Here is a 13,325-nt window from a genome sequence, read left to right as displayed (position 1 = left end):
AGTATGTACTTTCCTCTAATGAAGTTGCTATGCTTTTGGTTGCCTAGGAGACAAGGGACGTGGGAGAGGACTCAGAGGGAGACTGTTACAGCTGGGCTTATTGAAGGCGGCGGCTGGTGAAGAGTTGAACAGTATTCAGCTGTTAAATGATTGCGCCGTTGCACTTGTAATTGAAGTGTGTTATTGAAATAAAGAAGATTGTTGTCGTCTTATGAAGATTGGGGAAAGTAGCGCTGTTGCGCTCAGTGGCGAGGAAGTGCTATAAAATGAGGCGACCGTTGTCATCATTTTGAAGACAATAAGGGAATGCGCTGTTGCGCCGTGTGTAAAAGGATACAGACCCGAAGCATATAACGAGCCCGTACTCTCAAAGGGATCACAGTCAGCATTTGATCGCAAACAGTAACGTATTATGGAGGTGAATGTGAGGGAGGTGGTGTGTCCTGTTGAACTCGCTACAGGAACGGAGTAAAGCTGTCCTTTATGTGTCAAACACTGATAAGGACTTGAGACTTCGTTATTAAGTGAGCGGACGATCGAGTATGTGAGGAAGGAGGCAGAGAGTCATTCGAGAAAAGGTACGGATGATCGGAAGTCTAAGAGTGCCACGGAGAGAGAAAGGAAGAGAGTGTGTTTAAAGTAAGCTGACTTTTATAAGGGGAATATCGAACAACTTTGTGTGCCCATTAATAAGTAATAATTCGAGGCGAAAGTTAACGCTTAGGCACAACAGCAGAAAACATTGCTTGGACATGGATAATTTCATGAACTGACCTTTGTCATCAGAAGGAAGCAGATAAGGTCATTGCATTGCAAGTACATGAACGAACATTTGCAGCAAACTTCTATTATTGGAACAATACGTTCACCATATAAAGACAAGAAAAGAAGTGTTGTTAAAAGGTATTTCAGAATAAGAAGAACAGAAATAAAAGGAAAGAAGAGATAAGAGAAAGAGAGAGGAATACCTTTTAAAAGTCTATGAAAGCAAGGATAGAAGAAAATAGAGACAGTAAAAAGGAGGAGTAAATAGACATTAAATTGACAAAGAACTTACCTGAACACATGCTGAGACAGGATCTACAAGAAGACTGACGAATCGGGAAGAAGACATATCCTTTAGATTAACCCTAAAAGAAAGAGAAAGAATTTGTTAATAAAAGATTTGGGTTCTCTTCTAACCCATACAAACTACTCACTGGCTAAGTCTTTTATTTATTTATTACTAAGGAGAACTGCTACAGTGGCACAGACTGACAAAGGATCTATGAATTGTCTTTTGTGATCGCTGTACACCTTGCACACTGTTTGAAAGCCTCATCAGAGATCAAGGAAATATCTGAATTTTCTCTTTGTCCAGGTTATTCTTCAAGCAGTACCTTGAAGGCCTCCACAGGTAACTCCGAGTCATCCAGAATTCCAAGAAATCAGGAACCCAATGCTGGGTCGGCGCCAATATTACCATTCGCATCATCAGCCAAAAGATCACACCCCCACAAAGAGCAGCTGATCAGGTTGGTTTAATGCAGATAGAGCTTTGTGGAAAGAAAGTAATTGTTTTGGGCAAATATGGAGTTGGGTATACAAATTAGCAAAGCAGTGTCAGATGGTGATTAAGAAATGATGTCCTTATATCAATTAGTTGATCTTTAATTCCCTACCGAGATTCTGTAAATAACTCTGCAAACCCATTTTTCTTTCCCATCACGTCAACATCGATGATATGATGGAAACCTTTAGATGTCAGGCCCTTTGTTCTACTTAACCATATTTTACATATCCTTTGCATATTAAGATTCAGAGAGGGCTTAAAAATACATACATGGCTTTTAGTCTGCCTAGACATTGTACAGTCTTTCCCGATGTCTGGACAAATAAGGTCTACTTCAGTCTGTATGTACCGGTACACACACAGGTACTAGTCCATTTGACTCCAGTCTAAATGGACTAGTCTAGTTTAGAACCCACTGATTAATGCTGATCCATTCCCCCTAAGGCTACAACAACTACATTAAGTTATCTCGACTAGTCATTTTACATCACTCCATCTGGACTAAGCGGGCCATGTGCTGAGAACCTTCTCAGCCACTTCACTGTTGCTCTCTGTTCATGGCATCTAGTAATCTGAATCAATCTTCCACATCATCACGCAGTCGCCTTTACCTGCTCAATCTTTGTGTCGCTGCGGTACACTTCAATACAGTATTGTGCACTGGTAAAAGAAGGCATGGTATGGATGAATGGAACTCAGAATCACACAGCTTTGTGTTCCTTTTCAGATTTTTCATGGAGAAGCATGCCAGTGAATTAATTCATCTGGAGCTGCTACTAATGAGTGAAGAAATTAACAGAATCTGGGATTTCATTGAATCTTGCAAATTCAAATCAGAATCAAATTCCAAAAACGCAGTATCAGCGCCAGCTCACACTCGCCATCGCAGTGCCCAACCTGACGTTGTCCAGTGGAGTCCTATGAAGGTGATTCGTTGTGATACTTTACTTTAAAGAGAATTGTTTTGGAAACAATGTTTGCACATGTATCATAGTGGGATGCAAGTCATCTGCTCACTAGCAGTAAGTCTTGACCTTTGGCATGACGAAATGTATCTTAACATAGAAGTTGATATCAAAACCATGAGCAATGTCAAATTCATAAATCACCACCTACATCTGTTTATTACCACTTTGCAAAGAAGGTTCTTATTCATTTTAGTCCAGTTTTAAAATCACGCAAAATCCAAGTTTTTATATCATTGGTTGGACGAACTGTAAATACTAACACTGAGGTCAAATATGCTGGCAAGTCTGCATGTTTTTGATTCATTCTTATCACAGACCAATGTAATGTGTATCGAAGTGCACAAGTAGGGCCACAGTGTGGAGCATTGACTCAGTGCACTGTGATGAAACAGATGATTTTGTCCCTTCTTCCCTACGAGTTGCCACTCCCTTCCAGGTTAGTGAGGTGAGTCTGCTCCGCAAGACCCGCCTTTGCAGTTTGCGTAAAAAGGCACTGCACTGGGAGCTAATGCTGAATTTTCCACACACTTGACAACCTGCGATGAACAATATGCCCCTTCTGAATGCCAGAGCGAGAATAAAGGGCCAAATACCCTTGAATCGAGGGGGAGAACCCCAACACTGAGGTGAGTCCCAGACATGACAGCATCTGCAAGGGGAGGAGCCAGGCAGACTGGCAGAGACGGGTGCATCACAGAAGGAGGCGGAGATGCCATCAAGGCTAGAGAAGCTAAGACTGCACAGTGTGAGCTGGACCTGGACCAGAGCCTGCAAACCGACACAAAGTCCAGGGGCAAAGGGAGGCCTGGGTCCACCGCTCTCAGCCAAGAGCCAGGGAAGAACGAGAGAGAGTCAAGATGAGTGGAACGTAAAGGCCACCAGCATCCAGAAGCAAGGAGAGGCAAGCCATGGAGAATGCTGCTGAGGCTTACGAGGTGGACACTCCACGGAGCAAGCACCGCAACACAGCAGGTACATGGGTTGCACAGGTTGGAAGGGGCAGAAGAGAGGAAAGAATGAGTGGGGAAGAGGGAATGATTAACCCAACCCCGTCCAAGGATTACAGGAACCTGAGGGACCAGAGGGAATGAGATAAGGAAAAGGGTTGCGAGAGCCTGAGAAACCCGAGCAGCATAAACCTCGAGAATGGTCACAGGAACCCAAGAAAACTGAGGGAACCAGAAGCAGAGAGGAGTCATAGGAACCCTAAAGAACTAAATGAGAATTTGGATCAGGAGACCCCAAAGGGGCCACAAGGTCAAAATAAACAGAAAGATCAGCATATGTCCCGGGAGCGCAGGAGTCCCCAGAAGTTGGTCGAAGTATCGAGAGATCGATCAAGTGGGTGGAAAGGGATCAGGGAAACATTCCTCCACATAAAGATCTATAGACATTTAGTTTTTTAATCTTTTTTGAACTTTGGGAATCTTTGAAGGACTTTTGGTAAACTGACAAGAACTGTTTTCTTGGAGAGGAACCTTTGTTAATTTCTAATCCATTGGATCCAGACCCACAAGGAATTCCTGGAACAGACCCAGATGCCTGCGTGCTGATCAAAGAGTGCAGGGCACTCAACATATTTCTTTGACTTTTTGCTAAGTGGTAGGGCCGTTTAGTAGATAGGTTTGGACCGAGGACAATTCTTATTTTGCACTACAGGCAAGCACCTTAGTTTGGTTTGATTAGGAAGGGAACTCCCATTTAGCAGTTGGGTCATTGAGGTGTTTGCTTTTAACTTAAATAAACACTACAATCAAGCATGTCCTCTGCTCCGAGTCCTCCTTTTGGCTTGGAAAAGCACTCACAATTACAATAGGGCAAACAATTCCCTAGTGCAAAAACCATACTTTTAATGCATTTTTGATGCAGGGCAAAGGACTGGGAATAGTGCAAACCTGACCCTTGTGCAAAAATGCTTTGAAGCATTTTTATTTTACAGTAGACAACTCATTGCCCTAGTGCTACTTGCGCCTGAACTGGTGTAAAGATTCTGTAACACTGTCCTATGACGGCACTTGCTCATGTCCAATTAGCACTACATTAAAAAATAATCTAATGCACAAACCATAGGGGTGATTGAAAAAAATGAAGTGCAAAATGAAAGCATAAAAACTAGCCATGATGCTTATAGCCTTTGATTTTACACTCCGGCTAAAGTTCATCCACTTCAAAGGTGTCAGGGGGGCACAGCAGAGTTTGCATCTCTGCTTTGCGTTCGTACTGCGTCTTGGAAGAGCTCAAGGGGCCAGATTACAGAAGCTATGCACTAGTGCAGGCGCAAAATGACCTTAGGGCCAAAAACATTGGGGCCACGTTAAAAAAAAAAACTTTGCATCATGGCAGATAGACATTTGCATGATATTAGCACTATGGCAAAAATCCTCCTAGTGCAAAAACATAGGGCCTGATTTACAAAGACCTTTTTTTCGATTGGGGTTTTCCCATTCAAAAGTGCTTTTGCAAATGGGGCCTATATAATTTCAATGCATTTTTGCACCAGGGCATAGTTTCCCCTAATGATGATACTACTCGGTATTAGCCCTAGGGAAATCTTTGCCCTGTGCAAAAATGCATTGAAAGAATAAGTTTCTGCCCAAGCGCAAACTTTCCCCTAGTGCTAATACCATGCAAATTTGCACTTGATATTATGCAAAGGTTTTCTAATATGTCACCAATGTTTTTGACACTAGGGCAAACTATGCCCTGGTGTTAATACTGTGCAACTTTGAACTTGCACTTGTGCAAGTTTGCTGTGATCTAGCCCCAGAATTCCTGTCTTTGTGTGATTTTCGTTAAGGCGTAAAACAACATCAATTACTGTGAAATCTGCTTCTGATTGTCACCTGAAATTAACAGGCAGATTCCATAGGATTCCATAAGATTCCATAGGAATTGTAAACACTACCTTCAAAGCGTAGTTTCCAGGAGGCATTCACTTTTTCACAAAGTGAAAACTGGAAAGTAAAGGTGACTTCCCCTGGTTTTACTTTACAGTTTTACAATGCACTTTGGAAATGTATGAAATTGCATGCATGCAACCCTATAGTGTGTGGGTGCAATTCTTGGTGCTCTCTCGCATTCTTGCATGCAATGAACAATTCAAATAAAATGACCCCTAAATGGTTTGAATGTAGTTTGCCACCAAGACAAAGGACTTTGACTATGACATATATTGTCCTAGCACAAAAATGCATTTAAAGAATATGTTTTTGCATGAGGCAATTTCTGCCCTAGTGCTAATTGTGCTTGCCCCTGTACAAAGTTTCTATGGTGCCCCCCGCCCCCCGCTCCCCATAGAGTCTTTTGCAAAGTGGGACTTAAGTTTTCAAAGCATGGTGGCATATACATGCCTTTTAGAAAGGGGGCCTCATTGCAAGTACAATGGTGTGGATAAAAACAGCAGCAATGCAGCCGCAGATCTGTTACCACTGCATTACCGCTTCATTACTGCATAGCCAGTCTACATGTTTGGTAGTAAGGTGGAGTATTTACCTTCACCATACTGCCAAAACTTGGCAAAATCAGCAGAATGACTGCTGTCAGAATTACCGCTGACAGAATTACCGCTGGTGGTAATTCTGCCAAGATCCCCATGGAGTCCTATGGAATCTGAAAAAATTGGGATTAATACCGCCTGCTACCACCATTTGTAATCACGCAATAAATCTGCAGGACCAAGTGACGTTAATAGTAATCAGGTTTGGTGATAATTGGCAGATTTACCACTGCATTAAAACCAAACTCGTAATGAGGCCCTTGATTACTATGATATCAAAAACGTGTGCTGTTAGTATCCATCACCTAGTTTATCCTGCTCACAATAATTTAAAAAGTGAAAAAGGTGGTTTAATTCTATTAACGACATTGATAAGAAGCTTTGATGTTGCATACTGCGCTTTTGCCAGACTCCCAAAAAATAGTGCTGCATAAGAGGGTAGAATTGCTCAACTGGCTTTGAACTTGTAGGTAAAGCTCACTGGATTCTGCAACTCGCAGGATGACATAGAAACAAGAAAAGGGTGAGTGATTATGTAATAGTCATAACGCGACAATGGGCCTCATCACGAGTTTGACGTTAGCTGTGCCTGTGACACAGGCACGGCTGCCACCAAACCCGTGATTATTCTGAAACCCCGCAATGGGGGCGAATGTTGGGATTCCGACATTGTCGGTCCCGGTCCGTCCCCATTGCCGGGTGCCGGTAATAAGGGAGTCGGATGCACCGGCACCGTTCATAAAGGTGCCGGTGCATCCGACGAGTTGTACTCGCGGGTGCCGCACTGCTGGCCAGGTCCGACCTGGCGGGCAGAGCGAGACCCGCAAGCACAACTCGTAGTATGGCGGTACGGTGACAACGGTGTCGGTAAGCTTACCGGCACCGTTGTCACCGTACTGCCAGGGTCGTAATGAGGCCTAATGTAATTAATAAAAAAAGCATAGAAAAAGTGGGGGCGGGGGTGAAGAACCCTCCGTTATGTGAATGTAATACTGACGTTCAATCTAATTTTGTTTTTAGACTCTCTCCTGAACATCCATGTTACACACATGGTGGAACACGTGTTGAGAGGAGAAATATAGCACTATGCAACTATGAGAGAAAAATTAAGCAAAGCAACATTTCATCACTTTCAGTGTAAGAATAGGAAGAAATAAAGTACTATTGAAGTATACAACTATTGATTGGACAATGTGATGTGTAAAAAAACATTCACCCTTCTACTAAGTGAACACAATAATTGGCACCCATCAAAAGATACCATTTGAGAGAACACAGTTTATCTAAATATTGTTACGGTCACAATATAGGTATCTGGTGTGGCGGCCATTAAGAAAAAGGAAAGACTAAAGAATAGATCCGCCAAGGATCAAAGCCTATTATTTGACTGGACAGAGTTTAGGCTCTGTCGAATCAGAACCGTGCCAGAGTAACCATCTACATTAAAGGTCTTCAGCCTGGAAAAAGAGAGAGCTTTTCTTTATCTCTGTTTCATTTTTCTTTTCAGCTCATCAACATCTCTTTCTCGCCAGTGAGTTTTTTTTTTTAAATGTTCTTTACTGCAGCTGTTTATCCTAAGTAGCCCATTACTGAAACATGCTTTGTCCTGGCTGGACTTCCTCCTCGTGCAGCATCCCCCTGCATCAGCCAGCCGCCCGCCTGAGATACATTATGGGTCAATAGCGGCCTTCAGCTGCCTTAATGAAGAAGGATGTTCTGCAGGTATAACGGCTTTATATAAATGCTGGAGCTTCTGTTGCCTTGGCTCCTCTAGTGCTGCGTGCACAGTTCTATACTTAAGACTTCATTTGAAATCCCAGTGTGTGGAAAATCTTTGTAAATAGAACTATTTAAATGGCCGGATGAATTTTAGAGTGCACTAGTGTCAAGGGAGGGTCATTAAGCGGAAGCCCAGAGACTGAGATTCCCAGATGGGGGTCAATATTTGCTGATTTGTGGCTGATCCATTGCATTGCGCTTCAAACCAGATTCATATTTACACAATGCTGGGGGCCGCATGGGGCGGTGAGAGGTGTGCAGCGGGCTCCACAGTTAAACACACCATACAAAGAAATGGAAAACGTGTGTGGTGCACCGTGTGCACATTCGTGCTGCAGCATTGCACAGAAAGTAGCATTGTTTGCTAATTCCCAAATATTGTCATGTGCCACTTTGGTTCAGCATGCATAGTGCAAGATATGCATGAATGTGTTTGTAAAACTTAACATTATGCACAGGTTGCGGCTTTCTCTTGTGCACGATGATGTAGGCTTCAACTTTACAAAGAACTTCCTAATATTTTAAGGCAGTTTGATTAAAAAAATGTTTTTCCTGGAAACATAAAAGACCTGCCCAACATGCTTAAGCCACTTCCCAGTTGAATGTGCTTTTTGCAGCTGCTTGGACTGGCATCATTTTAGGGCGAGAGGATCACGTGAACGAATGCTTTGCCGCACTTTTGTGAATTATCAAACCTTGTGTGAGCCTTGTCTTCGTTTGTCGTTGCTTGCCTCGCTATAATGGCCTGTTCTCTCATTGGGCACTCCCCTTTCGCATATGCCTATTGAGTGATTTGCAAGTTTCGCCCCTGCTGCGCCACTAGCAGTTTGCAAACGTTAAACATTCACTTTGCAAGAATGTTCAAGAGCAACTTACAGGGCCTTACAGACGACTTCATCGGGCTCCCAATCATTAGCCCCCCCCCCCAGCACACCAGTTTGTGGGAGTCTTTCAGGGTCTCGCCCGAGCTGGCGTGGTGGGAGAAGGCGTGGCAGGTGCACTCCCCTCTACAGAGCGGAGCGCGTTTAATAACAATAGGGAGCTGATCAGCGCCTATTAAACAATTTGGGCCCTCCCCCACCCCCACACTTGAGATGATTGAGGGGCACCACATTTTTGTTTTGCCGCCCAATGCCGCTGCGGCCGCTAAGTTCGGCCCTGGTTAGAGGGCACCTATCTGCCCCAGAGTTTTTTCCACACGCCTCCTGAGAGGCCTACTCCAAGCGTAGGATTTGTGCGAGGGGAACCTTTTAGACGGCTTCCAAAAGTTGTGATCCGCTGCTTTAAGCATTCCTTGGCCGATATCTTTTGATGGGAGTTTTTATTAAGCGGTTGACCGCAGTTTGGGGACGTGTGTGCATCAATGCACGCTCTAGACGTGTTCACGTGTCCAAACTGACAGTTTAATGTTCAGCAACTCAGTTTGAAAACTGGAACACATTAGCCTGTTCTCGAAGCGCAGTCAATATGAGGACTTCCATCAAATTCCAGTGAGATTGCGAATTAAATGTTCAAAAAGAGCTGCTCAGGGACACAGATACATATTATAATTTCTTAAAGCACAAGGGTTTTTGATGCGAGAGGTGTGACTTTTATAATCGAATAAACATCATATAGAATAGATAAAGCTGGCTGCATAAAGCCTGGGCTTCCTTGCATGACTGCCGGGATGCTGCCTGTCCTTATGCTTGCAAGCACCCTGGCCTTTGCCTTGGAGGTCAGCGATTTTACAGCTGCAAGGTTTCCGGGTAAGTCCGACTTCTCAGTGTCGCCCACTTTTTTCCAAATCCTTCAGAACGTGTTTCCATTTACGCTGCTCCTCTTGGCAGACTTCTTGGATCCTTAGGAGTGAATATGGTATGGAAATGCATTAGCTATGATGCAGAGGAGGGCGCGGGGGCGTATGGATGACAGTGGATGAGAAAGACTGGCTGCCATAGCTTATATAAATGAAAAACATGGCGATTTCGGGCTGCTTTCTGCATCACGGAGCAGCACTAGGATCCAGTTAACGTGTGTCTGCAAGAGCTCTGACAGAGAGATGAAGCTTCCTGTAGCCAGACCTAAAACGGGCGTGTTTTATTATGCTGTGTATCCTTAGTGCTCTATTTGATCCGGTCAAACCCATATCGCCCATATATGTCTATGAACTGACACGCTTGCTGAGGATCCATTGCCAAATGCAAATACATATTTCTCCAGGTGTGCAATGTGGCCATGCGCGCACGAAATACTGCTAGAGTTTATGCCTGGTCCACTTATAGGCTGCGATGTTCTCTATATGTTTTGTATATGCCGTGATATATTTTGAATTCGTCACTAAAAAAAGTTTCCATTGCTACCAGTTTTTTTGCAAACAAATGTAAGTCTGTATTTTCACGAGGATTTGTGAACTTTGGTAAACTATTGTAAAGGTCAAAGATGACTCAACCTGCATTTCTACCTAGTGCTATTTAAGAGCAAGCAGATGTAATGTGTATGTATTTCCAGATGGTGGGCATTGCTGCTGGCCTGGAGTCAAGTAAGGATTGGAAGGCTCTCCTGAAGGAGCTAGCTGCCGTTCACTGGTGCGCGCTGGAGGCGCTGCATGTCCAGCACGAGGCCGAAACTAAAACATCAGGACTCACGCTGGACAAAGTTATGCCTCATAATGACATGAACGATGCAAAAGGCGTCGCCATGGCAATAGCGTCGCTTGCTGCCGAACTGCAAGGAGCGCACCATCAAGCGAAAAGTGATTCTGCTCGAAAAGTCCATGTAAGTGTCGCTTTGATCGTGTTAGGTATCCATTTTTTGAATCCCCAAAAATCTCCAACACAAACAACAACACACAAACATGTCTAGAGCAATGATCCTGATAAATACTCTGTTCACCCATAGAAGACTAGCTACACAAAGAATTGGTGCCCCCCCCCCCCCCCCCGCGAAGTGCTTGCACCCAAGCATGGCAGGACTGAAGAGAGAACAGTAGAATAACTCGGTCCTAGAATACATGTACACTGCTGTTTGCAGGGATTCCCACATTGTCAACATATGTCTACATATAAGTTAAAAAGTGATCACTGCTGTAAATGATTGTGGTGTCCAGATTTGTGTTGGGATGCTTCTGTTCTCACAGGAAAGGCCCCCATTCCAGCACTGTTTCACAGAGCACTTTAACTGTTCGTGTTCAGCTGAGGTCACCTTAGAAAACCTATAAAGGAATTCAATTACTCGTCTTTGATTGAAATACCCAGGCACAATGTGCCATTGCTGGCTACCTTCCAGTTACTGGAGGAATGGCTCTCATGTCCGACGACATGTGTTGCCCACATCGTTTATTTTATTTACACAGTACCTTTTCCCATAAATGCTTTTGATGTTGAATTTGAAAGGTTGTACATATGGAAAATTGATTTGTACACATTGCTAGCTGCCCACAAACACCTAATAAATAAATAATGGATCAAACACATGTCTTCTAGTGTGTAACACTATTATTATATCAGCATGCTAAATCCATCCCTTAAATAATTGCTGTTGGAATCTGTTGCCTGCTGCTAAATATTGTAAGGGCACCCATGTGTCTACATAATAGTCCTGCATTGTTGACATACTGTGCCATGTTAAAGTGAACTATCTAACGTTTTAGCATTTGTTATTGGTATGCCACCGTTGATGGTGAATTTCATGCCATGAATATTGCCAAATACATTTGACATATTAGAATGTGAAAGGGTCAGCACAGAGACCAGTGCAGAAGATATCAAGTTGCAAATACAATTGATTGTCTCACTAATTCTCCATTATCAATGTTCATATTTTAAAGGACAAAGACCCATAGGGCATCAGCATGCTTTAAATTAGGATGGGGGCGGGGAGTGGGGAAACCAAGTAAGCATATTATAATAATAATAATAATTATTATTATTACTATTATTACTACTATTATTATTATTATTAATAATGATAATATGGCATTTATTGAGGGCACAGCTAGCTTCGAGAAGCAACGGAGCGCTTTACAGAGGTATCCAACAATATTGATACTTAACAGAGTGCTTTTCAGTGGTTAACAACAGAACAGATATACAGCGGGTGGTAGGATAAAGCGGGGGACAGAGGAGGGGTGCAGCTGCACCGGGTGGCAGGGAGGAGAGGGGCGGCTGGCGTCTAGCGAGTCAGGTGCTACGAGATTCTGCAGTGAGGTCTGCTGGTAACGTGTCAGTGGGCATCCTAGGGCTGATGGAAGGGAATTTCGCATCTCCAGGGCCAACATCCTACTGTGAATCTAAGTCTGTACACATAGGACCTCTGGTGAACCAATCAAGATGCTATAGAGAGGGGTGATGAATCCTCTGGTGCGATACCAACTTGAATCCTATGCAGACAATCACAGAGAAGCATCCATGATAATACCTCAAGCATGATTATCCCATCACTGTAGGAGCTTCTATGGACTAGGAGATGTTTGTCTCAACATCTTACATGTGGAAGCTGTGCATAGCGGGACTTCCTGCAGTGAAATTGTGTCTAAAAATCGTATGCGCCAGGCATTCTTGTGTAGGTAATTGAGCTTTTAGGAGCGAAGCTGGTTCTGAAGTAAAGGAGGGCAACATGGACTTCCCACTTGTGTCACCAGAAATGGTCAGAGACCAGAGACTAGCGCCATGTCGAGTTTCCTTCAACATCGCCGCCTTCTCTCAGACCCCACGAGCATCAGCTGTGCCTTATCAGGGGTGGGCTTCGGAGAATGTCTCTCTTTGAAGGCAATCACTTTGGAGAGGCAGCAGGTCCAACATTCAACGTTTGAATTTGATGTCCCTCATAGTATTAGTTATTAGAGTTATTTTTAATTATTATAGACACGTTGTTGTAAAGTGTCATAACTGTGTCGGTGGCATCGCAGAGCATGTCCTGTGCAGATATCCGCCATTGGACGAACATATGCATTCAATGGAAGGAGAAAAAGCACAGATCCCGAGGGTGGCAGAATGGGTTAAGCCAAAAGGTTTTGCAAGGGCACTGAAGACTTGCTTTTTGGCCCCGCCCAGTGGGAGTGGCACAATTTATTGTTAAGCAATCACCACAGTGCCGTCGGGTTTCACAGGCCTCACAGCTGGATGTGATGAAGAGCAAAGACAGATCCAAAATGTGAATAGACCCCCTTCATCTTCTTAAATCAATCCTCCAACGAAAACACCCAGCGGTGCCTACCCAAGCCGAAAGTCTGCACCCATCTGTTATCGGTCCTCTATTCGGCGGTCGACTGTTGTCCACCACTCTCTAGGTCTGATTCACGCCCATTTCATCCTGACAGCGAAATATACGAGTAAATTGTGTTTCAAAGCACCCACAGGGCAACAGGGAAATGAAAAGCAAATACAACAGCTGCCAATAAATAAGTACAGGCCTGGGGCATCATAGGCCAGTCGGTGCCAAGGCAAGTGCTGGGAGTGGGCAGAGGCTGAAGGAGATTGGGTGTGGGAGGCCAGGACCCAGGAGGACTCATAAGGGCTGGTGTGCAGTCTTTATATCACATTCAAAAATA

The sequence above is a fragment of the Ambystoma mexicanum genome, chromosome 9 (assembly GCF_040938575.1).
Source record: "Ambystoma mexicanum isolate Mex_15411 chromosome 9, UKY_AmexF1_1, whole genome shotgun sequence".
In the NCBI taxonomy this organism is placed as follows: Eukaryota; Metazoa; Chordata; class Amphibia; order Caudata; family Ambystomatidae; genus Ambystoma; species Ambystoma mexicanum.
Note: the sequence above shows the minus strand (reverse complement) of the source record.